This window comes from Marmota marmota, unplaced genomic scaffold (assembly GCF_001458135.2).
Source record: "Marmota marmota marmota unplaced genomic scaffold, marMar, whole genome shotgun sequence".
Taxonomy (NCBI): Eukaryota; Metazoa; Chordata; class Mammalia; order Rodentia; family Sciuridae; genus Marmota; species Marmota marmota.
This window is the reverse complement of record NW_025999991.1, coordinates 9,167,635-9,192,517: the sequence shown is the minus strand read 5'-3', so window position 1 is coordinate 9,192,517 and position 24,883 is coordinate 9,167,635. Positions and strand designations below refer to the sequence as shown.

The 24,883-nt window shown below is 52.0% G+C and overlaps 1 long non-coding RNA gene across 4 annotated transcripts in view; it reads left to right on the top strand.

Moving 5' to 3' along the window:
• LOC107153978 overlaps positions 1-24,883 on the top strand; it is a 73,563-nt gene that overhangs the window by 19,725 nt on the left and 28,955 nt on the right. The window contains exons 3-5 of one of the 4 annotated variants that reach the window (XR_007348972.1): positions 9,500-9,640; positions 13,961-21,339; positions 23,153-23,284. This is a non-coding gene — a long non-coding RNA (uncharacterized LOC107153978). Of the gene's footprint in view, positions 1-1,344; positions 1,540-2,116; positions 6,321-9,499; positions 9,641-13,960; positions 21,340-23,152; positions 23,285-24,883 lie in introns of those variants that run through there. The other 3 variants (XR_007348970.1, XR_007348968.1, XR_007348971.1) reach the window with 3 other exon arrangements.

Here is a 24,883-nt window from a genome sequence, read left to right as displayed (position 1 = left end):
AATTATTTTCAGACTCATCCGTGTTGTTGTGTGAATCGATATCTCATTCCGTGTTGCTGCAGAAGAGGTGTGTGCACCCCATGATTTGCATATCCACCCACATGCTGATGAACACAGGCTGTATTCAGGCTTCGGCAATTGTAGATAGGTCCCAGAAGAGGGTGAGCCCACGAGGCACCTGAGTGCCCACTCAAGTATGCCCTCACCCTCAGACCTTCCTAAGTGCAGTGACCCTCTGGCCCTAGCCAGGCACCAGCCCTGACTACAGATGAAGCTGCTGTGAACACCTGTGCTGAGTCCCTGTGGGGATGGGTGCTCTGTTTCTCTTAGGTAAATTCCTAGGAGAGTGGCTAGTCATGTGGAAGGCATGTTTGGTTCCAAGAAGACATGAAACTGTTGTGCATTTCCACCAGTGATGGGTGACAAGCCACTCCACAGCCTCTCCAACTCCTAGCCTTTTGCATTTGGCCATTCCCGCAGGTGTGCTTTTCTTTCTTGGGTAACAATCTTTCTCTGAGTACCTTTTTGTTTGCTTGCCTGCCATTTATGCATCCTCCTTGATGCAGGATCCATCCAAACCCTCGGCCAGGTTCCATTGGCTTGTCATCTTATTATCCAGTGGCAGAGTTGCTCAGATACACCAGACAGATGTCCTGTGTCAGGAGTGTGGGCAGGAGGTGAGCACAGCGCCCTCCTGAGCAGACCCCAGGGCCTGGGTATCCTCTGAGTGAGGTCACTGGGGGCTGCTGATGAGCACCTGACCCTCTCTGTACCACCGAGCCACCCGTGCCCAGCTGAGAGGAGGCAGACTCCCCGCCACAGCCTCCCACCCGACCAGCAGAAAGCTGAGCAGTATGAAGAATGCTGAAGCAGGGTTGGGGACAGTGTGCAGTTCAACCACTTCACACAAAGAGGACTTAAACATCTGCAGAAATACAGTCCTCACTTGCTTAAACTATTTAAAATAATGGGTTTAATCCTGAAAAAATGCTAAAGAAGGAATAGATATAATTTCAAAATTCTGAATAAAATTTCATATCATTAACAACATAAAAACAACACACAAAAACAACTTGAGACCTAGAAGGTAATGTGGTGTTTTCCTGGAATCACATGGCTTGCCTCTTGCACGTGGTGCCCTTGAGCATGCCTTGGAAGATCCCCCAGAGCAGTTTTCCAGGCCTGCCAACCTCCAGCTCCAAATGTGCCATCTTAATTCATTTGGGGGCACTGCAAAACTTCATTGTGAAATTTCAAATAATGTGCAATTTCAAATGATATTTATCTCTTCTTAGTAAAATGTTTTACCATGTTAACATTTGATTCTCACATCATTTGAGGCAGACAGAGGGGGGTTGTCCAGTTTTATCCACAAGGATGCTGAGACCCAAAGTGTTAGGAGACATTCTTGCTCGGATTCCTGGGAACCGGCAGCAGTGCAGTTCTCCTGAGGCCTTCCGTCTGCTGCCCCCTGCTGGTCGTCATGGGCTGGGCATTGGCTTTATGCCCACAGCCTGAACAGCTCGTTGGAGCCCTCAGGTATCCTTCCTGTGTGTTTCCTTTATGCACCTCACCAAGGACTGGGCAGAAGTGGCTGTCTCCACTACGGCCACAGCTAGACGCAGTGGAGACAGGGCAGCTCCTGCTTTACCCAGGGCTCATCCTCCTGCATCAGCAGTTCAGCACTGGTGTCCTGATTCATTGCTTTGGGCTTCCAGGTGGTGGGACACTATGTCATGTCAAGTTGTGGTTTAGGTGGGAGGTGTCCCCCAAAATCTCATGTATGAAATAATGCAAGAAAGTTTAGAGGTGAGATGATGGGTTATGAGAGTCTAAACCAATCAGTGCATTGATTCCCTGATGGGATTAACTGGATGGTAGCTGTAGGCAGGTGGGGTGTGGCTTGGGGATAGGTTCCTGGATATATCATCCCTGTGAGCCACACTCAGTCTCTCTGCTTCCTGGTGCCATGTCCCCAGCTGCTGTCCTTTGCAACGCCCGCTGCCATGGTGCTCTGCCTGACCTCAGGCCCACAGCCAGGACCTGGCTGTCTATGGACTGAACCTCAGAAACTGTGAGCCAAGTAAACTTTCCATCCCGAAATTGTTCTTTTCAGGTCTTTGTTCACAGTGAGGAGAAAGCTGACTGAAACTGGTCATAAGCAGAACTGCCCACCGTGTGAGTCCCAGGACCCTGAAGACCACGTCCACAGGAAGAAACGACCAACATTCCCTTCTAACGAGGGGAAGAGTAACTCCACAATCACCAGGTGATGAAGCTGCAAACCTGCAGGGACTAGCACGCAAATTTGATGCGATGTCAAAAACAGTGCTTTGTGTGTTGGGTCTTCTTTCCAAACCCTGCAGTAAAAGTCTAATCAAAACAAAATCACCAGACAATCCCAATCAAGGGACTGTCTACAAAATATCTGGCCAGCCCTCCTTCAAGTCAGGGAGAAGCCAGGGAGAAGCCAGGGAGACGTGGTGGCTAAATGCAGGGCAGGGTCCTGGATGAGCTCCTGCAGAGGACCTGAGGCATCAGCCAGAGACTGAGGGCTTCAGCTGATACGGATGCATTGAAATCAGCTCCTATGTTGTCACAAATGTGCCATCTAATATGAGACACTAATGAGGGGAAATGGGCACAGGCTCTGCAGCCACGCTCTGTGTCACCTGCACGGTTGTACACACCCAAATTGCTCTAAAATAAAGAGGCTAATAAAGATAAAACACATCCTTTCTGGCACTACTGTCTAGAAATTTCTGAACTTCAGCCAACCTCCATATTAATGAGATAAAATGTAGATTTGTGTTGTTTAATTACACGCAATAAATCTTCTGAGTTTTGCCGCAGTCTGGCTGGGCACAAATCACGAGCCACTTAAGAGGAACAAACTTTATTTCTGAACTCCACCAGCACACTCCACACACGCTCCCCAGGAACTCTCCCGAACGCCAGGGCTCCTCCAGGAACCACCAACTGGAAATCCCTGCTCCGGCATTTCCCCAACCAACGGGAACTCTTCAGGAATCCCCGCGAGAGCTCAACCGGAACTCAACGGGAACTCCGCGAGAACTCAAAAGTCATCATCTTAATGGCTCGCTGGCGTCACCTCTCAACCACTACTTCTGGCAAAAATGCCATGCGTCATCCCAACTTGGCTGTGGCCCTCAACAGAGTTTCTGTTTCCATAAAACATTCGGGTGTTTTGCAGTATGAACTTGAGTGACATTTTGAAAATATGATTTATGTGTGTATTTCCATGAAAGTAAGCAAGAACAGTGGTGCCCTTGAGCATGCCTTGGAAGGTCCCCCAGAGCAGTTTTCCAGGCCTGCCAACCTCCAGCTCCCAAAGATTGGTCTGTTCTTAGGAAGCTGTTTTTATCTGGTGTGGGCACGGAAGTCGGATAATTTTTCTGAGTAAATGAAACAGACACATTCTCACATCTGGAGTCAGGAAACTGTCATCTATACAAATTCTCTCTGAAGGTGAGAGGCCTCATGTGGCCTAAGTCTTTCCTCTGGCCAATTACCTGCCCTGCCCAGGTGGGATGGTGAGGCTGCGCCGTGGGCCACTCTCCTTCCACGCACCCCTCACCTGCACTTCGATCCAGTAGAATCATAGGAAGCAGAAGGTTCTACAGCCAGCACGGGGGAGGCACAGGGGTTCTCTGATGCTCAAGAAAGCGGGCTGATTTTCTCCTGTACAATTTCTAGTAGATGCTGACAGTTAACTGCCACTCACAGAAACACAGAGGCAAGCCATGTGATTCCAGGAAAAGACCACGTTACTGAAAGTGAAGGGGCTGCGCTCTGAGGCCCCCACACAGCTGACACCTTGTCAACCTCTGTGGCGCCACCATGAACACGGAGCATGGTTTCTCCCAGGAAGCCACTGGAGAGGGGGTGTTAGGTTTTAGATATGAGGTGTTCCCCCAAAACTCATGTGGGAGACAATGCAAGAAAGTTTAGAGGTTGGGTCATGAGAGCCTCAACCCAATCAGTGTGTTAGTCCTCAGATAGAGGTTAACCGGGTGGTAGCTGTAGGCAGGTCGTGTGTGGCTGGAGGAGAGACTTGGAGGTTTGCAGTTCTTGTCCTTGTTGAGCCGAGCTCTCTCTGACTCCTGGGGCCATGTGCTGAGCCTCTCCCCTCCACCACAGCCTCCCCAGGGCGCTCTGCCTCACCTCAGGCCCAGAGCAGCTCAGCCAGCCGTCTGTGGACTGAGACCTCGGAAACCAAGAGCTCCAAATAACCTTTTCTCCTCCAATTGTTCTTGTCAGGTCTTTTGGGCCCAGCCATGAAAACGCCAACTAAACTAGAAATTGGTACTGAAAAGTAGGTTCATGGCTGTGACTAAACGTATAGGGTCTTGACTTAACATCTGAGCAGCCAGCTTAGATGTTGACCACCATCTTACAAAATGAGCTTCACTTTCCTGTACTTCCTCTTACCCCAACTCCCCACCCCCATTAGTGACCTACCCCATGGTACCATAGCCCTAAGCCAGTCCCAGAAGGACACAACCCCTCAACCCTTGACTCTGGAAAGCCCCAGGGTGCCACGGACCTAAGCCCATCCCCTGCTATTCCCACCCGCCTAGCTCTGACGAAAGTACCTCAGCCTATCCCATGGTGCCTCAGCTACAGCTCCCTACTCCACAAAAGCTGACACCGGAACCACTCGGGCCTCTCTCCTCTCTACAGAGGGATGGCCTTTAAAATTCCATGTGGCTCTCTGCCTGGTCTCCATCCTTCAATTCTCGCTCGCCCGTCTCTCGCTTTCTCACTTTCCTTTCAAAACTGACCGTATGGTTTAGAAGCTTTTGGAGTTTTTGGAATTTATGGCAGGATTTTGGAAATTTTAGCAGTGCAAACCGGAAAGGCTTTAGAGTGTTGTAAGCTGATGTTAACGGAATGGGCGATTCTGGTGGGAGTTAGAAGACTAGATTGCCAACAGGACTGTGCCCAGTAAAGATTGGGATCATGTGGTTTTGTTACTGAAAGTTCGGTCCTTGTCCCTGTTGCCAATCCAATAACAAGAACATGGTTTTGAGAAAGAGAAAAAAGAGGTTTATTGCTTTGCTAGCAAAGGAGAAAGAAACACAGGGGACTCCTGTCCCAGAGGCTGTGATTCTGCCCATCAGCAGGAACAGGGGGCTGTTAAAGAGGTGACTCAAAATCTACATTCCAAGTGCTCTCTGTTGGAGTTGCAATTCACTTGTTAATTTGGGAGGTAGTTTCTGAGAGCTTCTGGTGCTGTCCCCAAGGTCTGGATTACTTGGGTGAGTGCTCAGGGACAGATAACTCTGCCTAGGATGGGGAAGAAAGGTAATCCGGTTTTCCTGAGATTAGGGAGGGGGAGAGATTAGGGAGGAGAGAGGAGGAGAAAGAAATGTGTCCGTTTTAAACACAAGTCACAGTGGCAGAGCAGCAAAGCATAAAGTGGCCGCGACTGCAGTTTCAGAGGAGAGGGACAACTCTCCTGGAAACTGACTACAGTTGATTCATGTTGTGTTCCAAGAGGTTTGTCTGTGTTCTGCCCTTGTGCTGAGATTTCCTGTGAGGCTGAATTTAAAGGTGATGGACTTCTTAATCTGGCAAAAGAAAATTTTAGGCAGCAAAGCATTCAGGTGGTGGCATGGATATTGCTGGCAGCTTTTAGCCAAGTTTACTTTGATAATCAGGAGCAGAAAGCAAAGCAGAAAGATATGAAAAACTTGCAGTGTGGCCAGAAAACTGTGAATAAACCAAGGGCTAAGGAAGCTGTGATTGTTAAAGATAATACAGCCACTACAGAGATGCTGCTAAAGACTTTGACCAGAGAGAGTAGGAAATACGGCTTGAGGGCATCTCCGGAATTGGCAAGACCACATCTCAGGCTCAAGGGTGTAAAAGGAAAGATTTTTTTGAGAAGAGACCAGTGGGGTACAACCACTGGCACAGAGGGGCCTAGGAAGCTATTTCACCAGGCTCAGATGTCCAGCACTCAGAGGCTCCTGCAGCCATGGTCCTCGAGGCTTGGCTACTGCTCGAGATGGTGGCAGACTTTGGTGTCACCTGTTAGTTGAAGAGCAGGCTGAACAAATGTTAGCTGCAGGGTGGGCTGAACACTCCACCCGTCTGGCTCCTAATCACTTGTTTGCCTCAAATCTGAACACTCAACCCTACTCAAGGCTGAACACTTAACCCCCACCTGTCAGGTGCAAACCCACATCAGGCCCCTGCCCAGTCTGCCTGAGGGCAGAAGATGACACCCTTAGCAACTACTGTATGACCCAATCACTGTACGCCAACAAGGCAGCTTGCAGATCCAGAGACCCCATTAGATTTGGGCTATAAAAACTCTCTTCTGGGCTGGGGATATGGCTCAAGCGGTAGCGCGCTCGCCTGGCATGCGTGCGGCCCGGGTTCGATCCTCAGACTCACGTACAAACAAAGATGTTGTGTCCGCCGAGAACTAAAAAATAAATATTAAAAAATTCTCTCTCTCCCACTCTCTCTTTAAAAAAAAAACACAAAAACTCTCTTGTGCAGGGGTCTCTTTCTCTCTCTCTCTCCTCCCTCCCTCCCTTTCTCTCTCTCTTTGCTCTCCCCCCTTCTTCTCCCTTCTCTCTCTCTCTCTCTCTCTCTCTCTCTCTCTCTCCTCTTCCTTCCCTGTTAATCAGACACGGCAGCAATAAAGATCTCGTGGTTGCTGGAGTGTGGTATCACTTGCCTTTCACCACCCATGCAGCGCTGGTTCCGCAGGATTGCAGGAAGCTGGAGCGAGGGGGTCTGGAGGCTTCCACTGAGATTTCAGAGGAAGGCCTAAGGAGCCAGGCAGGGTGCCCCAAGGTCAGAGTCCCTGAGAGGGCAGAGCATGGGAGTCGAGGAGGAAGCTGAAGCTGTAGGGGAGACCCCTGAGATCCAGAAGTGCCAGAACCCTGGATGCCTACCATTGTCTGCCAGACAAGCCAACAGAGAAGCCACGTGGGCTGCAGCATCAAGGCCCTGGGGCAGATACACAAGCCCTTGGGAGTCTCCCACATCAGGATGCCTGGTGCCCAGATGCTGGATGTGGAACCACAGTGCTTGTTTTCCCAACTGGATTTCAGTCTTGTCTTGGTCTCATCTCTTCCTTCTGAGACCCCATTTCTCACTGTGGAATGGAAATGTTTACTCTGTACCTTTATATATTGGATATATATAACTTGCTTTTTTAAAATCATTCTTACAGGGCTCTCGCTGAGAGTTCACCTCAGTGGAGACTTTGGACTTGGATCTCTGGGCAGTCTTGGAACTGTTGAGACTGTGGGGACTCTTGGACATGGACTAAGTGTATTTTGCACTGAGAGATGAGAAGGAGTTTGGGGGCACAGAGGCAGAATGTATGGTTTCATTATTAGGTGTCCTCCCAAAGCTCAAGTGTGAGACAATGCAAGAAAGTTCAGAGGTGAAATGATTGGCTATGAGAACCTTACCCAGGATGAACTGGGTGGTAACTGTAGGCAGGTGGGAGGTGGCTGGAGGAGGTGGGTCACTGGGGCTGTGCCTTTGGGGCTTGTATTTTGTCCTTGGTAAGCCAAGCTCAGTCTCTCTCTGCTTCCTGGTGCCAAGTCCCCATGTGCTTTCCTCTGCCACACTCTTCTGCCATGACACTCTGCCTCGCCTCAGGCCTCCAGGAATGGAGCCAGCACTCTGTGAACTAAGACCTCTGAAACCATGAGCCCCAAATAAACGTTTCCTCCTCTGATTGGTCTTGTCAGGCCTCTGATTGCAGTAGCAGAATACTGACACAGTAGGTATAGCCAATGGCCCTGGAGCCTTACAGGCGGAGGGTGTTCCTGATTATCCATCTGATCTCAGACAGGAGATCACAGACTGAGCTGTGATGAAAATGAAAACCTACCAATGAGTCACAAGCGAACCAGATTGCAGCTCCGTCTATGCTGGCCTCTGATCACTGCGCGGCCCTCTGGGGGGTGGGGACGGAGTGAATACAGATTGGAAGAGGACAGCATCCTACTCCATTCCTCTTCAACACAACCCTAGCCACCACCAGCCCAGTGTCTGTGATGTTAACCTGGAGCCAGGTGGTCAGCGGAGAGAGCGTCCCCACCATCCTCTCTTTTCCTGTCCTTCTCTCTGCCTCCCAGCCGACGGCAGCCTCCTTCCCACCCACTAAGCTCAGAGTCTTGCTCCCTGTGGTCATTTCTTGCCTCTGGGATCAGGACTTGGTGGAGCCCTCAGTGTAGTGGAGAGCTTCTCCTGAATGTCTCAACTCTCCTTAGAACACCTGCGCAAACCCCCTCTCTGAGGCCACCGTGAAGCACACTGTGTGGGTATGCCATCCTTTGTGGGACCTCAGGACTTACTGAGTGCTGCCTCCCTCCCAGGGTCCTCCCCTGTTTCCCAGGTAACTGTGCCAACCTAATTGGGTCCCTCAGCCAGCAACCCTCTGAAATGTACTCTCTCACCTTTCTCCCCTCGAGCCCCTCCTGCTGGCACCCTGCCCACCCCCAGGAGGCCCTCTCTGAGCTTTCTGTCTTCTCCCTTCTCTGTTGGAAGGCCCCCAGGGTGTGAGTGGCTGGCACAGTGCGCTCTGGTGCTGAGCACTGACGGGTGCTTGGATCCAGGCTCCACATACCTGGGCGGACACCTGAGCATCACAACTCAGTCATCCTGTCCACACCTGAGCTGGCTTGCCTCTCCTTGACCGATGACCTTGCTTCACAGGCTGCCCTGTGTTGGCCGGTCTGTGTTGGCAGCCCAGCCCCTGCAGCTGGTCCCCAGACCCAGCTGGTTTCACCTCCACCCCTTCCTCTCTGATCCAGCTGCCCAGATACTGCCGCACGCCTGTGTCCTCACTACTCACGGCTTTTTGCACCTCACCAACATTTCTGTCTGCAAACTCTCCTCTTCCTGTCTTGTCCTGCCGTCAGAGTTACAACTCTCAAATTTAAGCCTGTTTCATTCCAAAGTGGAAATATGTTTACGGGTTGGTAATCCTACACTTTGGGTTGAAAATAGGTGGTGCAAGGATTGGCATGCACAACGTGGAAGAACGACTGCCACCGACCCCCGCACACCTCATTGCCCAACCTCTGCACTGTGACGGAGGGGCCCTGTGCAGTCACAGCTACTACTGTGCACAACCGCAGGTCACTCCCAGGTCCAGGGGCCAGCGGGCAGGAGCCCACGGGCTGTGAGACAGCCTGTGTATCACCCTTCTGGCCATCTCCCACTCCAGGAAAGAGCCCATGGAGACAGAGTGTGGAGCTAATCACTATCCCTTCACAACCTCCACCCCAGGATGCCTGAGCCTCAGGGGGCATTGCTGTGCCTCTGCACAGAAGTGCCATCACGGGGGCAGGCTTGCTGCTTCTTGTCTCTTTCAATCTTGTGATGCTGATTTGTGATGACTCATTTTCACTGCTATGTAGCGCGTTCCACTGTGTGATTATTGAAATTTCCTTACCTACTTTCTTGACTTTAGGCTTCTTTTCCTTTGCCATTACAGACAGTGTCACTTCCAGAGCCTTTGTGTTTGCCTCCCCGAGGTGCTGTGGTGTGACGGCGCCGCTGCTGGGCCTGGCTGGCCCCACCAGATGTCTTTGTGCCTGCTAACGAAGGGCTTCTGGTTTTCCTGACCTCTAGCAAGGTGAGTGCCCCATTGTCTTTCCTGGTCATCATTTTGCCTGTTCTTGTTTTCACCTATTTATTTTATTTATTTTCTGTGTACTTTTTATTGGACTGCTGTGATTCTTCCTATGTTCTGGATCCACTTCTTGGGGACACATGTGCTGCGCCCTCTTCATTCGGTGGCCTATTTCAGTTTTACCTTGTCATGTCACGCATTTGAGTTTCAATTTTCATGAGATCTCAGGCATCAGCGAGCTGCTTTTCCCAGTCATCCCCACCCCCCCTACCCCCCCTGGGCCTGGCTGCTCAGTCCTGCAGCTCCCACGTGGAATCGCTGGTCCTCTACGTCTGCGGACTGGACAGCTCCTGCTCTAGCAAAGCCGCCACCATAACTGTGATGATCTCTCATCTATGATCCTCATCTCTTGGTGATCTGAGTCTCCTTCTCCTCCACAGCATTTTGGAGTTTTTAATCCCTCCCTTCAGATGGGGAGGTTTGCCTTGGGGACAGTGTGTGGCAGGTGGGATGGGTACAAATGGGCCCCCAGGGAGAGAGCCAAGGGCAAAAAAGGTACCCCTTCCCCATAGTGAGACTGGATCCACCCTCCAGAGGGGATGGGGAGGACGTGGGGGGGGCGACACACCAAAGGAATTGCAGACAGACCCGGAGGTGAGAAGAGGCGCAGGGGGCGAAGCCGGCCAGAATGGGTGGCCAGGCACTGCCAGCTAGCGGCCCACTCCAGCCCGGAGTCCCCCAGAGCATTCTCTGCCTCGCACCCAGGCCACGACCAAGCAGCCAGAGCCTGACCCGGCTAATGCCGAGGGACCGCCCCTCTGCAAAAGAAGCAAGATGCATCTGACCTTCAGTCCAAAGAGGAAGGAAATTAAAGCTTTCACTTTATCTCCACTGAGATCTGAAACAAACAGGGCAGAAACCAGAAGCCCATTTCAGGTCACCCCGACAGCAGGCGAGATGGACATGAGTGGACGGGCAGGGCTGAACCACAGAAACGAGTGTGAATAAACAAGATGGAAAACCTTCGATGAAAACCGCCAAGCCTAAGATGAGATTGTCAGCATCATTTCAAGGTGATTGACAGCAAGCCCAACGTCAACCTGAGCACCTGAGTCATGCTGGCTGTCCCAAAAGCTCTGGGAGTTGGGGTGTCAAGGGTCACCGTGGGTCCTTCCTCCCTCCCAAGACTGCTGTGACAGTGAGCACCACACAGCCCAGACAGGCTTCTGCGGAGTGGAGCTGTGCAGCGCCCCACTCCAGCTTCCCCATCGCCTCCGGCCACCTCCAAGCCTGGCTTCTCCTCCTCCTCGCTCTGCCCTCGCCACCTGGGACTGCTGAGCTCCCTGGAGGTCAAGGAGATGCCAACTACGAGAAACGTGCATGTTTTATAGCCTTTGAGCCCTCAGATAGAACCTGCAGAGCCTGATGAGAGTTTGTGCTCCTCCCAGGGCTCCTTGCCTTCTGCCCAAGGAGCCCTGGAGGAGGAGAGGCTCTCAGCCCGTCCCACCAACCGTGGGCCTGGGCAGGCTGGGGATTCAGGCCTCCAGTTAGGAGCAGCAGGGACAGCTGGCACAGGAACCTGAAGGACGCCAACACAGAGCGTCCCCCCAGGGCCACCAGGGCCTCACGGAATACGCCCCGACCCACTGCCTGAGTCCCCCTCCCTGCTCTTCTCAGCGTGTGAGGAGGGCAGAGAGGGTCCTCAGCAGCCCAGGGCAGCACTGAGGGCCACGCAGTCTGACTGGGGCCAGGCTCTCTGGGCGGCGCCCCTCAAAGGCTGGGCAGATCTTGTTGCTGCAACAGGAGAGGAAAATGGGGGGGGGGGCGGAGCTGGTGCCAGAGGGGTCAGAGGCTGCAGCTGGCCTGGCTTGTGCCCTCGGCAGCCCAGCCTGCACAGGACCACTCAGGGGGGCGGTACTACACTTTTTACAAGGACTCTAGATGTAGGTGGGACAAACCAGTGTCCCCCTGTGGCCCTGCTCCCAGGGCCTTACCTACTGGTCGCCCCTTCCCATTCTACCGCTGGTGCAGATCCCCCTGCCCACCCTGGTGCTTCTGCCTGCCTGGCTGCTCACCTAGTGAGGGACAGAGACTTCTCCCCAAAGGCTGGTCCTTAATTGCCCTGCCTGTGTCAGGCCTTAGTGCCACGGTCACACGTGCACTGTCACCACATTGTCACCGTCAGGCACTCTCCTCCTCGCCCTCGTGTGTCCCATCAACAGGAAGTCCATGTGGTCATCAGAACCAGGGTTTTTGTTTCTGCTTCCAGGACATTAATCTTTTCTTTGCCCTCTGGTCCAGGGAGGAGCCCAAGGTGGACGGCAGTGGCCTTAGCTCAGGTTCAGCGTTTTCTCCATCCCTTGGGAACAAGCTATTCCCTGGCAGGATCGGAGGTGGCATTGGGAAGCTTGGAGTTTGCAGGTGCCCCCCTGGGCCGAGGAGGCAGGCGACCCCACTTTTTTGCTTGGTTCCCATAGCTCCTGGGGCCCAGGTGCCTAGGCCTATCCTGGAAGACAGCTGGCAGATGCTGTGGTGTCTTCCTGTCACATGGTGGAGGAAGGCAGCTCCGGGCATATCAACAGGAATCACAGAAAGAGGGTACTCTGCTCACCAGGACAGAACATAACCCCCAAAGTCCTCCAATGACCCATCTCCTCCAGCTACACCGTACCCACTTCAGCTACCACCCAGTTAATCCATTCCAGTGGATCAATGCACTGGTGAAGTTAAGGCTCTCATAATCCAAACATGTCACCTCCAAACTTTCTTGCATTGTCTCTCTCATAAGCTTTCGGGAGATGCCTCCTCTCTGAACCACAACACAACACTGCCCTCCTCTGGGCATGCCACTGACCCTGGACCAGCCTGGAGGCCCAGGTGTCTTTGAGTCACCAAGGTTTGGGAGAAGAGGAGATCCACACTCCTCCAGGGGACTTGGCTAAGCCTGGACTACCTCTCCACTAGAACTCAGGACTTGACCAGGATCCCTGGACACTTTAGGGAAATTACCTATAATATCAAATTTGCTATAGCAAATTACCTGTTATATAAAATTCCTACAACAACACAGAGACAGTTCAGGATGGATGCTGGGGGCTGGTTGAGGAGGGGAAGGTGCCCTAGGAGGGTGGGGGTGTAGCTGAGTGTGGAGCATACCTCTCACTCTGTCTTCAGTCCTTAGCATCACCAAAAACAAAGAAAGAAAAACCATGCACACAACAACAACACAAACGCAAACCAAGCTGGGTGGGATGGCACATGCCTGTAATCCCAATGTCCAGGAGGCTGAGGCAGGAGGATCCGCATTAAAAGCCAGTCTCAGCAAAAGTGAGGCACTAAGCAACTCAGTGAGACCCTCTCTAAATAAAATACAAAATAGGGCTGGGGATGTGGCTCAGTGGCTGAGTGCCCCTGGGTTCAATCCCTGGTAACCAAATAAATAAATAAATAACCACCGAAGTCCCTCAGGGAATCTGAACTCTACCTCCTGAAGCACACCAGGTGTGTCCGGCCTTCCTTGCTCAGGGCTGGTTTCTACTTCATATCAGCTGTGAGACAGGGACAGCCACAAGCAGAATGAAGTCACATTGCTCATGCACACCAGAAGGGGATGTTTTCATAAACAAGATGAGGTTTAAATCTGTTTAATGTTGTACTGGGGGAAAAAAAAGACCAAGAAAGCCCCAAACCCAGGTCTTTTGGCTTGTCCCTGAGCTGGTGGCTCTATGTGGCTCTACAGCATCTAATTGAACTCTGTGGGCCTGGGGACCTCGGCTGTCCTTCTGAGAGGCGGAGCCTGAGGGACAGCGCCGGGCCATGTCCCGGTTCATCCAGAGTGCAGCGCCACAGGTCCTGAGACCCAGGGGCGGAGCAGCGCAGCAGTGGTGTGGGGCGCCAGGCCCTCGGAGTTCCACGGGTGGCCGCTTCACCCCCGCTCTCCCTGGCACCCCTCTGAGCAGCCCTCGAGGGGGAGGAGAGAGGATTTGCTCATGTATTTATTTTCGTGTTGCTTACTTATATCAATGGCAAACGGTTCTTCCACAAAGTTATAAACGAATAGGGAGGTAAAAAAAAAAAAAAAGCTTTCTAGTTTCAGATGCTATCCAGAAAACAGCCTTCCATTTCTGCACGGGATGGCGGCAGACAGTGTGCAAACCCAAGCCAGGAGGGGGCACTGAGACCTGAACACTGGGCCACGGGCAGCTTCCAATTCACTCCCCAGATCTTTTGGTACTTTCCCAGTTTTCACATACAGTGAGAATCTTGTTTTTATAACCAGAAAAGCAGAGTAAGCAGCCCTCGGTGACATGTTCTTTCCCTCAGCACAGGAATCCCTTTGATTAATGACAGAGGACGTCCGGAAGAACAGTTCTCTGGGCTGCGAGGACTCTGGGCGCCTCTGCCTGCGCGGCCCGTGCTTGTGGCGCAGACAGCAGCCGCGTGCAGGAAGCCGGGCGTCCTCCTGGGTACCAGAAGCCAGTTGGAGGATGCCCTTGCAGTTCCCACTCCAAGGCCACACTGTCCACAGTCCACCTTCCATGACGTTCAAGCCCTCTGTGAAGAGTCTAGACACAAAATGCCCAGCGACAGGGAGAAAGGGCAGCTCTGGCTCATTCCGGAAGGCTGTCATTCTCTGGCTGCTGGGAGACACGGACGACATGATGTTCTCAGAAACATTTCCTGAGACTGACTCCCAGCAGGTTGGGTAAGACCTGTTGTCATTCTCCAAAGCCCGACTGGTGCCTTCAAAGGCCTCTGCTCTAGAGCTGGGAAGAGGGTGAGCCATCATGCTCTGGAAATCTGCAGGGTGGCCACGGAGGTATTGCCACTGTTTACTGTGACATCACTGACTGCCAAAAAAAAAAAAAAAGCATCAATGACATTTTCTAACGACACTGAGAGCTTGGGTTCTTAGAAATAAGCTTCATCTTAGAGAAAGAAAGTCCAATGACCACGCCTTCTTCAGGCCTCAGACCTCATCCCTGAATGAGCCTAGTGCCAGCAATTACAGACTGTGCCATCGGCCAGCGCGCAGGGTGATTTGCCAGTCTGTGGGGGCTGTGCGGACGACAGTTATTCCCTGCTGGCTCTGGAGGCGGAGAGTTGGGGGTCAGGTGCCAGCGAGGTCGGCGTTGCCTGGAACCCTTCTCTTGGCCCCGCTGGCACCATCTTGCTGTGTGCTCAGAGCCTGAGGAAGGAGGGGGACTCTGGTGTCCTTCAACAGGAGCACTAACCACCATGAGAGCCTGCCCTCCAGGCGCCATTCACCCTAGGAGCCTCCCTGAGGCACCAGCTCCAAATACACTTCAGGGTTTCAACACGTGATCACGGGGAACACGGATGTTCAGGCAATGGCAGAGAGACTTCTAAGCAAAGCAAACATCCCGTCACGGAGGCACACCTGTGCTGGCTCCTCCTCCATCTGCAAAGCCAAGGGTGCTGCTTTTCTGACAAGCCTTCTCTAGTTACCTCTCCCTCCGTCACCTCTGGCAAGGACTCCAACATTTTAGGACTCGTGATTCAGTGGGGTCTCACTGCAATGTCCAGGACACTCTCCCCACCTCAAATCTAACCTAACCACCTCTGCAAAGTAGCTTTTGCCGTGGGTGTCATCTTTAAAGACCAGGGAGAGTGTAAAAACACCATGTCCCGGAATGTCCCTGCCTGTTCCCCCAAACCTGGGCAGAAGTTAAGGGAAGAGTGAGAGCCGGCCTGGGACACCAAGTCCACCACTACTGTCAGGAGGACAGTGGCTGTCTCCCAGGTAAGCTGGGAGCTGGGCAAGGGCGTCTTCTCTGTAGAAAGTTGCTTCTTGCTGCACACTGCATGCTGGTCACACAAGGACAAAGCAAACAAAAGCTGTCACACCTCTGGAGCCGAGCTTTGGAACCCTTTCCCTGTGGCAGCTGGTGTGGCTCAGACCTTGGAAAGGAAAGTGGTCATGCAGGCGGCCACGCCCAGACCAAGAGGGGTGGGGGCTAGGAGGTGTGGTGTCCTGGAGAGCCCACTGGAGGCACTGCATGGAACAGGGCACCCCTGCCCAGCCCACTGCCTCTGGAGCTCCCTGTAAGCACCTCTCTATAAGCCTTCCCCCTTGGAACCCATCTCTGGGTGTCCTGGTGTCTCACAAGTTATCTCCTGGCCCCAGCACAACAAAGATATTAACATTACACCATGAAAGTGGTATATTCTGGGTTTGGGCATGGACCCCAGGGGACATTATTCTGCCTGTCACATATGCTAATGAAGAAAGATACACCCTGTCTTCTTATTTTTGCAGTACTGGGAACCCAGGGGTGCTTTACCACTGAACTATATTTCTGGCCCTTTTTATTCTTTATTTAGTTATGTTGCCCAGGCTGGCTGCAGACTCATGACTGTCCCTCCTCCAGCCTCCAGAGTTGCTGGGGTTACAGGTGTGTACCTCTGTGCCCAGCTGCACCTTGTCTTATTCTAACATCACTACCTGGCTCTATTTTTTTTATTTTTACATATTCTCATTTTTCATTCTTGTTATTATTTCAACAATAACAGTAATCTAAAAAACTTATACAGCCATGGTCTTAGGCTATTTCTACTACAAGAAAATATTCAACACTGGGTAATTTATGAAGAACAAACGTTTCTTTCTCAGTTCTAAGCCTGGAAGTTTGAGATCAAGGAGTTGGCAGATTGGTGTCTGGTGAGGACTACTGTTTTCAAGATGGTGCCACTGGCTGCATCCTCACATGGCAGAAGAGATGGAAGGGCTAAGGTGCATAACACACACCCTTCAACCTCTCTTACAAGGTCACTGTGCCATTCAGGAGAGTTCTGTCTTCATCTCTTAGTCACTTCCTAAAGGCCCACCTCTTAGTGCTACCATGTTGGCAATTAAGGTCAACTCATGAAATTGTGGGGGACACATTCAGACCACAGCAGCCATGTGGGTGAGGCTCATGTCAACGCTTGAGATTGATCCCAACTCTGAATGAGTGAGGTCATTTACTATTGCAGTTCAAGTACAAGATGAGGGCTGACCCTGAGGGTTCGTGGTGCCCATGAAGCAGCGACAGATGTGTAACTAGCGTTTCAACAGCTGATGATGATTCTCCATGTCTCGGGATGCTTACTCCAGCCAGAACCTCACAGCAGGACTCCTGGAGGAGGACCCCTGGCCAAACCAGGTTATGCCCAGGGCAGGAGCATCCCAGGGGAACACATGAGGGGCACCTTGCAGTGTGGGGACAGCCGGGGGTTCTGCTTACTAAGATGCCCCCCAGTGGACACTGGGGTGTGTCTTAATAGTGTGCAGGATTGGTCCAGTTGTGTTGGACCAATACCATTATCACAGTTAAGGCTGAGTGTTTGTGTTCCCCCAAATCACGTGCTGAAACCCTGACCTGCTGTGGTGGGCAGAACTAGTTCCTTGGAGAGGGATGAGGTCACGAGGGCAGAGCTCTCATGGATGGGATCAGTGCCCTTGTCTTGCCTCTTTCCTCCATTGAGGACTCAAAGAATGTCGCAATCTGGAAGAGGGTTCCCAACAGCATTCTCCCCTGCTGACAACCCTTCTCAGATTCCCAGCTGCAGAACTGTGAGAAGTCAGTTTGTTGTTTACAAGTCTCCTGGCCTGTGGTCTTCTGTTACAGCAGCCCTCTGGACGGAGACTGTCCCCTGTGCTCGGCCACCCAGCCCAGGTGCCGTGAGGTTCAGCAGTGAAGAAGACAGACTAAGCATCTGGGCTGATGGTACTTGCCCTGTCCGGAACAAAGGAGCAGCTCAGCGCAGGTGCACGATTGTGCAGAACAAAGGTGGCAGAGTTGGAGGGGCAGGCCGGTGGGCACCGCCTTCTGGTGGGAGAACCTCTTCTCCGGCTCCTTTTTCATCCACAGTCTTAGGTCTCAACAAGGTCTAAACTTCAGAGGGAAAGAAAGGGCGGCTTCTTATTGACCCCCAAACCTCCAGCGTACAGACCAATCAGGAAGGCCACTCAGACCCTGCGGCAGAGGAGTAGGGTCCCTGTAGAGAAGGGATGTGGGTCCTGCAGTTGTTTGGGGCTTGAGTGGCTTTCTGTGCCCTGCTAGGGACATGGGCTCTGCCTCCCAATTACAGAGCCCTAGGCTAGTGACAGGCGCATGCAGCCATGGAGATTAGCAGTGGCCAAGGAGGTGTGGGAGGTCATCTGTAGGTGGAGGGGTTTGGAAACCCCAAGTCCACCCAAGAGACAGAATGGTCTGCAGGCAGAACCAAAGCTTGACTGAGACTGGTAGGAAGGACAGGAATCGAAGGTGCCAGCCATCAGAAAGGCTCTGCTGGCACCCGCGGACCTCGCAGCGCTCCCTCCCACAAGCTTGGGAGCCGTCCTGCCTGTGCACTGCTGGGACAGGGAGGCCTTGGCAGCACTGTCCTCTTTCCCTTCTCTGCAACCCACCCAGGTGTCTGTCCTCAGCAGCCCTCCAACCTGCGTCCTGAGTCGCATTTCCTCCTGCCTAGGCTTCCGCTCAGGGTCAGCATGATAACCATCTTACAGCAGCAGTAGGCAGGCCATGCCTCTGGCTCGCATGTAGCTGTGCTCTAGGAGGAACCGTCCACCCAGGAACCAGTACACAAGGTGCTCGATGCGCCAGATGTGACGATGACCTGGACTCCCCTGTGAGCGTCCTGCTTTCCAGTCCTCTGAGCTCACAACATGTGAACTGTGAGGACAAGTCATCTTCACGAACACTCAACCCTAGGACAGTACCCGCAGAGAAGACCTCAGTGTTTCTGGGATCCGTGAATGACTAGACCACCAAGTCCCTCTGCCGTTACATCATCGGCTCCAGTATGGGAGACGAAGGGCAGAGGACTTCACTGGCTTCTTATTTGCTTACAAGTCTTGTTTCCTGTTCAGAACTATAAATGGGTGCCCTCCTCTGTGCTTGAGACCTTGAACGCTCTGAGCTGGTCATGCCGGGGTCCAGGAGGGGAGTCAGGATCCTGGGCCTGAGAGCTGAGGGTCAGTTGCTTAGGACCTCACTAAGTTGCTGAGACAGCCTTTGATCTTGTGATTCTCCTGCCTCAGCCTCCTGAGCCACTCTGCCCAGCCACAACAATGACTTTAAAGGGTAGGTCTACCCATTTGATCAATATTTGAGGCATACATTTGCTAAAAAAATGTTTACCTGAAATTGAAATTTAACTGTTCACTCTGTATCTTTATTTGCCAAATTTGATAACCTTACTTTTAATGTAAAATGTATTAATATAATTGAAGACTCATGCATAGTTTAAATAACAAAGAACATTCTCAGCACATTTTGCCTGCTGAGCCCAGTGCTGTCATCTTGCAAATCTACCCTGGTAGTTGGACCTCAGTGCGCCCATCTTGCTCAGGTTCCCGGTCTCTATCACCCATACTGTCCGATTGTCCACTAACCACTGTCAAGACATCAGACAGAATAGGTCCGTCCAGGCCACCTGGGTGCGAGGCAGAACACGGACCCTTAGGTGCCTTCATCATTCAGTCCTGGCTTTCACGGAGGGAGATGAACTCATAGGTGCTTATTTCATTTTCACAAATAAATATTTATTAAAGGGCTCATGCAGGGGCTCACCATGATGATTTTTCATAAAGCAAGGATAGCGATTGACTTGACTTGCTGCGCAGGACTCCAATGAGGAAGACTAAGGTTAACACAAGCCAGTTCTGTAGCCACGCGGAGGTGGGCTGGGAGGGGGACAGAGGTGTTGCTGCGCCCCTTTTCCTGCTATTTAGGCTAGTCCTAGTGCACCCCTGCATGGCACGAGCCACCGTCTCTCCTGAAAATGACTCACTCCAGAGAGCAATGCCCCCGTTTGCCCACCAAAACGCCAAAGGCTGCACATTTCCAAAGTCTGCTAAACTAGCATTGTCATTTGGGGGTGGGAGTCCTTGCATCTTATATAGTCAAGAATGGCATATTTTATCCTATTTTTATTTTGCATTTCTTTAGATTTGATATTTCCCACAAGTTTGCTAGCCTTTTGAGCTTTTTCTTTGGGGAACACTGGTTCTGGTCCTTAGCCATATTTTTACTGGAACAAGGTGATGAGGTTACCTTTAACCAATTGACTTGTGAGAGCATTTTTGTGCATGAATTGTTAGGAATGTTACTAACGTAATGTTCTTCATTGTCTCTGATTATAAACTTGGTAGGAAATTGTCAACTCCTGAGCTTGGTCTTGCACATCTTTTATTTGCCATTGCTCTTGAAATTCACTAGGGAAGTGTGTGTTTCCCAGAATCCTCCTGTGCTGCAGGACAGACATGGTGCCCACGGAGCTGCAGGCAGAGGATGTGTCTCTGGACAAGACTTTCCTTCTCATCACCACCCTGCTCCAACTCTGTCTTCCCCGTTGCACAAAGAGCATTGAGACTCTTGCAGGGATTAACAAGACGCTCCTTGTACTTGAGGAATTATTTGACATTTCACTTGCCCCGACGTGTGAAAGGTTCTATTGTCTACAGATTCCATTTCATCGTGAACCCTCATAAGGTCCTGCTAAGAAGCCTGCTTTTCATTTTCATCTATTATTGCAAGCAATGTCCTCTTGCATTTTGAGGACAGTGTTTCAGTTATACATCCAGAAAAGAACAGTTTGTGCATGGTAATCAAATCAATGAATCATCAATCCTCCTTGCCTGGTACTTGGTGCCTCTATAAAGAAACTTCAAAGACCTCTTGCTCCCACATGATGCACCTGGCTTCTGCCTTTGTTAATGGTCAGCAGGAGGATGAATGCAGAGTGGACAGGCAGATTGAGCACAGTGTAGAAGAGGAAAGAGCGGAACGTGTCCAGCACAAGTGAGGGGCCCTGCGCTCCTTGGAGGGCTGCAGGAGGCCTCTTTTTAAAGACCGAATGAGGTTTCATATTCTCCCACATTGTCTTAACGTCCTCCAGAAAAGACACCTGTTTAAAGTGTTTGCTATTTTTTCAAGTGAAACCCTTGTGTCTTTAGAAACAGGAGAGGCTCTAAAGAGTTCACGCCAAGAAGTGGGCCCGCTCCTGAAGGGCACCTACATGAAGCCTGCAAATGACGCGCCTCCTGGGCTGGGTGGCACCTACACTCCCAACTTTATTGTTTTTTTTTGTGTGTGGAGCTATTCACTGGGCACAAGAGTGAAGAGTGCTTGTCTCCAGTCATGCCAGTCCCGCCTTCTCTAGAGGAGACCCCAGGGGAACTGACTGGGCAACTGACAGTGCTGAGAGTGGGTGGGGGAAGTGGCGAGGGCTCACTGCTTTGGGTGCAGGACTCAGTAGGGTGCCATGTCCACACTAGGAGAGGAGGACAGCGAGGGCAGCAGTTGCCCAGACCCAGCAGTGCCCCACTGCCGCCTTTGGCATGAAGCACAGTAGTCAGGCCCAGGCACGCTCTGGGCACATCTCTCCTGGACACAAAGCTAAAAGAACCCCGCTGGGACAACCACCCCAGACTCAAGACAGCACCATTCTCCTTTAATCAGGCTGTCACTCTGCCGGCCTTTCAGAGTTAGCAACCTCTGCCCCCCCGGGAAGGTTTGGCCTCTTCAAAATTCAGATTTGCCTGGCACTCACCGACTCGGGCACCTTCCTGGCTACCAGTGTGTTCCTCCTCTGCAAGTCCCATCACACCTTACAAGTAAGATTAACAGCGTCCAGAGGGCCGGGAATTGCCTGACCCCTGCTGTCGCTCCTGCTGCTCTGATCCACATCCCCAGGTAGGTCTGGTGCTTGCCTATTTCCTCCTTCTTTGCTAAAATTTCTGGGCATTGGAGGAAGCTGCTCTGGGATTCAGTGCAAACACCCGTTTGCTTGGGTCTGCGAGTTTCTGGCGGGCTCCGCCTGCACTGTTCACACGAGTGGCATTGGGACGGTGTTGGGTCAGCAGACTCAGGGTCTGGGCTCCCACCAGAGTCCAGTCGTGGCTCTGCCATGCAGCGTCTGACTCCTTGGAGGCTGTCTCTGGACCCTGTGCCTACACACAGGCCTCTTACCAAGCTAGTGCCAAGCTTGGACTGTGTGTCCCCATGGGATCTGAGGGTCAGCGAGTGGGAGAGAAACACCACAGTGGAGTGAGTGACATGGAACAGCAGGAGGATGAAAAGTGGGTGAGAACCACCCCCAGGAACCCTTGGTGGGTGTTCTTGGTCACCAGCAAAACGTAGACGCCCTGCCCATGGCCTCTACCTTTGCATAGTTCATCTTCCCATAAGGATGACAAACAAATTAGGGAGCAAACACACTTTTCACTTTGCTTGGCTTTTAGGGGCACCAAAGGCAGATGACACTACACAATATGGAACAAGGTGGAGGGAAATGAAAACATGCAGCGCCAAGTCTTAACAAACACGAGGATCCGTCTCACCTTCCTTCCTCTTAGCTAAGGCTGAGGTGTGGACCAGAGCGTGAGGGGCAGCCGCCTGCACACCTCGAGCATGAGACCCCACAGCTGTCATCCCAGTGGGAGCAGGATGTCCCTCGGCACAGCTGCCCATTCCCATTTCTGGGTGGGTCATGGCCGATAGGTATTAAGCTCTGGTCAGTGCAGGCGGGAGTGCAGGTGCTGGGGATGAGGAGTAGCAGACAGAGACCGCTCTCGAGGAACTCAGTGCACTGGAGGGAGTGTCCAGTGTCCTCACCCCCCACACTCAGAGCTTTCCCTGTTATCCCATCCCCACAGAGTGGCCGTTCGTCACCAGCGGCCCACCCACACCCGGCTGCCGCGGGTTCGCCTGCTGCCCTGTGGCCTGTGACAGGACAGATAGTAAGGAGATGTGCCTGCCAGCAGAGCGCATGCAGATCCTACCTTCCCAGAACCAGCCCACCGTGCCCGGGCCTTCTCCCCGCCACTCCCTCCATCGCTGGCAGCCACTGACCTTCCTGCTGTCTATGTAGCTTCTCCTAGGTGGACACAGCACTGGTGGGCGTGCCCCTGCACCTGCACACACCTAGGGAGTCAGGCACTGGTGAGTGTGCCCCTGCACCTGCATACACCTAGGTAGTCACAGCACTGGTTGGTGTGCCCCTGCACCTGCACCCACATAGGTAGTCACAGCACTGGTGGGTGTGCCCCTGCACCTACACACACCTAGGTAGTCACAACAGTGGTGGGTGTGCCCCTGCACCTGCCTGTGCCTAGGTAGTCAGACAATGGTGGGCCTGCCCAGTGTACTTGCACAACTGCACTTGAAGTGGACACTGGCTCTGGCCCTGAGGTTGGTGCCACAGTGTTTCCAGTCTACGTGGGTGGGCTTCTCTCAAGGCTCTCCCACATCACCCCATGAGCATCCTTAGAGGTGGAACCTGCTGCTCACAGCCTCTGCTAGCTAATCTTGGGTCCCCAAAACATTTTCTTTCCTAAGTTTAAATTAGGAAAGGGAATGAAAGCATTTTCATACCTCCGACACTGTCATTGAGTTCTCATCACCATCAACCTGAAGGGAAACACCTCGTTTGCTCCAAAGAGCAGAGCTTCCCTTGGAATCTGCCCCCTGGCTTTGGCTCAGCCCCTCACATCCATTTTCATCACAGGCTCATCATGAGAGCTACAGACCAAGCCAGCACCTGAGGGTCTGTATCCTCTGTGTTGGGACACGGGACATCATCGGTCCAGCTGAAGGGAAACTGCTCTGCCGGTCCATGGGCAGGACCAGAGCTGGGCAGGTAGGTGGAGCTTGGCCACCAAGCAGAACCAATCTGGAAACTGGACTGTGGGCCTCCTGACGGGAGTTGATCTGATTTCTGAAGGTTGTTTTGTAAATGGTAACCCATGGCCCCGCTGCAGACAATTTCCAGGCAGGTTGTCATGTGCAAGAGTGAGCAGGGGCAGATCACTTGTGTCCAGCAAGGACTAATTCAGCCACAAGGGTCAGTCCATAGCACCCTGCATTTGTGCAGGAACCAGGTTCTGCATGAAGTTTCACATGACATCCTTTCCGAATTACAAAGATGAATGTCTTTTAAAGAATTTTTAGCATTAATGCAAAAAGTACCTGCTATCTTGAAGTAAAGGAGTTCTAGTGTTTGTATTGTCCATAGCACTTTCAAATGAAGAAGCCATAGTTGTGAGGAATAGTGTGACTGGCTAATCATGTCTATTAGGGAGATAGACATGACTCCTGCATGCACCATATAGCTTGTGCCCCTTGTCGTTAAGGTCCACTCTGACTCACAGCCCTTACTAATACAGTGGGGCTTACTAATACACAGGCACCCTGTGCCATGCACTGGCATGTTGCCTGTCGCAGGGCTCTGCCACAGGTGCCCCACCTGCACCAGAACTGGAGAGTGATAAACACAAAAGACTTTTAAATTCTTACCTCTAAAATATCTATAGATTGGTAGGAGAGTGTCTTCAAAAATTTGAGTCCTGAAAGAATGGTGATAGGTGTGACTCTGAGCACGATTAACAACTAATTCTGAATCCTCCAAAGCTGGTTATGACCAATTTGAGGGTCTTTCATGAGAGGAGAAGATGACCAAGTGTCTTGTCCTATCTCACTCACTTCTGGGAATCATCTGGCATCTGTCTCTGATGGAAGGGCAGTGGACAGAGGGGTGCAGAGGGCTTGGGGAACAGGAGGCAAAATCTTCTCCCTCTTCAGGCCTCAGGCTGACACCCACTGCCACCCAGGCAGGGCTTTCCTTCCCCCAGGTCCCTGGGAGCTTCACATCCAGCTCTGGAATCATATATATTCAAACGTGATTTGAGTGCTGCATCCAGCACAGCACAGTGTCTCCAACAGAATGTGAACTGGAACCTGCAGTTTCCATAGCTTGCAAAAGAGCCCATACTTTCTATTTTGAAAGTCTCTGCAATAAAGACACAAATTTGAGATGTGACCACACAAACGATACCTGCATGCACCATGTGGCTTGTGCCACTTGTCATTAAGGTCCACTGACTCACAGCTCTTACTAATACAGTGGGGCATCTGTCCCGGCACTTCCGTCCTCCTCTAGGAGGCGCCACCAATTCGCGGGGCGATATGCGGCTTCCTCTTCCTTCCAACACCGTGAAGAGCATTACCCCACTGACTTCACTTTTCATGCCTTAGCTTCCCACTCAGGCTGACCTGCAGATGCACCCCCTCCCAGGAAAGTGATGCTGTGGACACACCATCAGGGTGTGCCTGGACTTGGAGAGACGGACTGGCTGTGATCTGTCCCCACTCTCACAAGTTTCAAATGAAACACTTGGCACACCTCTTCGCTGCTGGGCACCTGCCCTTAGATAAGATGTCCAATAAAAAACGGGGACTC